Consider the following 4,168-nt stretch of genomic DNA (forward strand, 5'->3'; position numbering starts at 1 on the left):
TGTGTGTGTGTGTGTGTGTGTGTGTGTGTGTGTGTGTGTGTGTGTGTGTGTGTGTGTGTGTGTGTGTGTGTGTTGCAGAGCTCAGCATAATGAGGATCGGAGTGCAGCTGATCACACTACACCTGGGCAATGATGAACATACACATATACAGCTATAGTACATACTTCAACTATTAATAAATCAGTAATGTTTTCATAATTATCAGTGTTTTCTGTATTTTTACTGCATACTGATGTCATGGATTCACACCCCCAAAACACACATTACAGAGTAAAGATGGTGTGTCTACAGCTCTTGTCAAGAAATTAATAAATAAATATACATTATGATAATTGAATGTGATTAACATCATTATATGATATAGATAGATAGATAGATAGATAGATAGATAGATAGATAGATAGATAGATAGATAGATAGATAGATAGATAGATAGATAGATAGACTGGCATTAGCTGAAGTGTGGAAGTGATTATGAAGGGTGTAATGGAACAATACTGCTTACTATACACTGAGCTGCCTTAAGAGGCTTACTGTGCTTTAACAGAGTAAGCACCCTTCAAAAAATGCTCTCATTCATTTTAGGCTAACAACCTGAATATTTTCCCCCAGTATAGTCTTTTTCTTAATATTCAGTCTTACTTCCCTGAAAAGCCATTCAGAACTCGACTTGGGTTTTCTCAAGTTTCTGAATGTATTTTTTTATGGACTTCACAGATTGTCAAAAAACTGAAGTTGTTTTTACCCTCCCTTCAAACCAAAAGTCAAAATGACACATTTTAAATTTCAGTGCAGATTTACTGAAACTCACATTTTCAGTGGAGGTGATTTGAGATTGACTCTGTACAAAATAACTAATTTTAAATTAATTAAATGGTGTGTGACAAAGTAACATCATTAGATGTTGTGGAAGAGTCTGAGTTTATGTAAGGACTGAGAAAGCTGTTAAAAGCTAGAAAAGTTTTTGATAAATACACTCATACTGTAATTGCACACATACATAAGAGCAAATGTTTAAAATGTTGGTAATTTTGTGGCTTATAATAGTGTGAGTAATAGGAGAGTACTGTATGTATGCACATACAGTACAGCATAGGTAGAGTGCAATTTAACTTCTGCTTCAGGGACTAAAATCAACAAGCAATGCAGTCTTGTTACTACGAAAATAATCTGGTGGGTAACACTTTATATTATGCAATAATTCATGCTTAACTAATACACAGATGATCTTAATGTATGCATTCACCGCATCAGTCTGATTAATATAGGATAAAGAATCTGATGAATGCATTAAGTCAAATATGAATCGCTAATTGAATGTGTTATCATGGATACATTTCCTGCAAACATTTAGTACTAATTGTCATGATTCCTGTATTGTGTGCCCCTTGACTTGTGTGGACTTTTATGCTATATACTATTTTGCTCCATGTTTTGTAGTCCTTTGTAGTTTTTCTTGTTGATTAGCTCCTGATTGTTCCCAGGTGTGTTTTGTTTGCCTATCACCCCTTGTGTATATATACCTCAGTGTTTCCAATGTTCATTGTCTGGTGATGTCCTTGGATGTAATGTGTGCGCTTGTTGTCGGTTTTGTTTGCCTTCCTTGCCCCTGTCTGTATTTATCAATTTTGCCTTGATTCGGATCTAGGAGCTAATCAACTAGAAAAACTACAAAACAGGACATAACATAAGTCCACACAAGACAAGAATGACAATGAAATAGAGTCTGTGGGATTTACCTGGTCTCTGATCAGTTTTATACATTTGTAGACGTTTTAATTAGACATTAGTATAATTAAAATGGTAGTTAATAGTCTTAGCTGAGCCATTCAAACAAGACGCACCTGGGAACAATCAGGAGCTGGACTACAAAACATGGAGCAAAACAGGACATAACATATAAGTCCACACAAAACAAAGAGGTACACAAGACAGGAATCAATACACTAATAGTGTAAATTAATTTGTTCATTACCACAACAGGTGGAAGCCATATATTTCAACATCCAGCTGTTTTTTAAAATAAATATTTGGCTAATTATTTGCAATTACATTATGACTTTACTTCTTAATACATGACTATTAACTCAATATCAAGTAATATGCCATTATGGGTTTTGAAGTGAGTGTGAATGAGTGTGAAATGCATCAACAAGTAAAGTCAGAATAATTACATCCAAGAGATGCTTCTCCTCCATTCATCTTTTGTGAATGTAGCCTGTGCCAGAAGCGGTTGATGTTGTGAGACGGTATCCAACGTTCAGAGGCTGTTTCGACCCTGAACCATTTGTGGGTCGGCAGTGGTGGCCAAACACTGCCCATCTCCTCCTCCTGGCTTCCAGCATGGCTGCTCTCTCCTGTTCCATAGCCAACAAGAGGTTCTTTCTGCTGCCCCCTCCATCCTATGAGCTGCTGTCTTACTCTCATTTCCTATGATTCTCTAACACTCTTCACACTGACTGGCCAGGGAATCCTCTATAGTCGACCTCAATTGGGAGCAGCCAGGTGTGGCATCCTTTCTCTAGACGTTGTTGCAAAAAAAAATCCTGGTATTTGGCACTCTTTGTTATAAAGGCTTGGTCGCATCTTTCATCTTAAGGACTGTAAGTTTGATCAAGATGATCTTCTTCCCCTCCTCATAACCTGTGATGGATCTCCTGCTCATCCTGCAACTGATGGCAAGTGAGTGTTGCTAGGAAGCTCATCAAAAGAACTATGTTCACCTGTTTTTCTCTCTATAATTTTCAGGCACTAATAGAGCTCACGGCAACACTGACTTGTGTAAATTTGATTTTGTTGGTAATATGAAGTTGACTCCCAAATTTGACTAAAAAGATATTGTGCGCTTCTTTTAACTGTGTGGACATATAGCTGATGCGTGAGATTGGCCAAATAGACAAAAATGTAGGTCTTAGACAAAATTTGAAAAACAGACACATGGTGAGTTTGCATGTATGGTTTCTAATGTAAAAACACTAGACAATTTCAAATATTTATTGGTGCTTGAACAATTTAAGAACTTTGTTTCAGACCATGTAGCAACTCGCATAAGTGAATGTAAACCTATCATCGCATATGTTGCTGCAGTTTTGTCTGACAAGTTCTTTTTGATTCACAAAACCTCTTTTAGCTACAAAACCTATGGGGAAAATGTTAGGAAAGAGCCCTGGCATTAGTCTGTTCAATTTGCCAAATTGTTATATGATTCTGCTAGGGGCAGGTGCATAATTCATTTGGGGAAAAAGGCAGAGATAACGTGCAATTATTGCCCCTAAAAGGAGACACTTCTAAAATTAAGTTTGAATCTTCTCTAATAAAACTAGTCGCTGTAGTCGTGTCTGCCCCGGCTTCTTTTAACAAGCAGAAATATTTTGCACCTTGTAATTCAACATGTACTCCATTTGTGTTTGTCAGATCGACTAACAGATGAAGTACCAGTAAAAATCCTGCAGGACACATGCTCATTAAAAACTTGTGTTTTAGAATTTGTGTTGACTTTTACAACTGAGTCCTACACTCCAAGTAATGTGTTGACTAGTGTGTGGTGTAGAATAAATACAACCAGGCCAGACATTCAACATACAACCAGGTTCTAGATTAACTTTCCCACTGGGCGCAGATGTGTTACCAACTTTCTCAGTTGGTCGCAGTTCCTCACGCACTGAATCGTCTGAAGCGCGTTCAATCACACTCGACTCGGATTCGTAACTGGAAGATTTAAGAACATCAAGAGCGTTGGATGAAGTGGCAGTGGATCTAGTTTAGTCTAGTGAAAGCAAATCTGCAAATGCATCACATTTTTGCCAGCGACGAAGATATTTATTAGTTGAACATCTTCGTATGATGTCTGTGAATCTATTATTCCACAGGACGATACATTCGATTTCATTTCATTCAGGTAATACATTTTACAACCAAACAAATTATTACGCCACGATAGCACTACTAAAAAGTATGACATTATCCGTTTTTTTGGACATATACATTCATTTCAGAGCGTTGGCTCTTTGGCAAAGGTTAACAGGTTAAATAAGCTACCATTGTGTACAGTTTATGAAATGAACACCCGCCATCCCGCGGTAATGTGTGTGTATTGCGCAGGGGCATAGTCACACGAATAGTTTACATTGATTGAAAACTAATTTGTTTAAAAAGGAGGTGGCTATT

The sequence above is a fragment of the Siphateles boraxobius genome, unplaced genomic scaffold, assembly GCF_051911475.1.
Source record: "Siphateles boraxobius isolate OS27281-9 unplaced genomic scaffold, OSU_SipBor_1 25, whole genome shotgun sequence".
NCBI classification, from domain to species: Eukaryota; Metazoa; Chordata; class Actinopteri; order Cypriniformes; family Leuciscidae; genus Siphateles; species Siphateles boraxobius.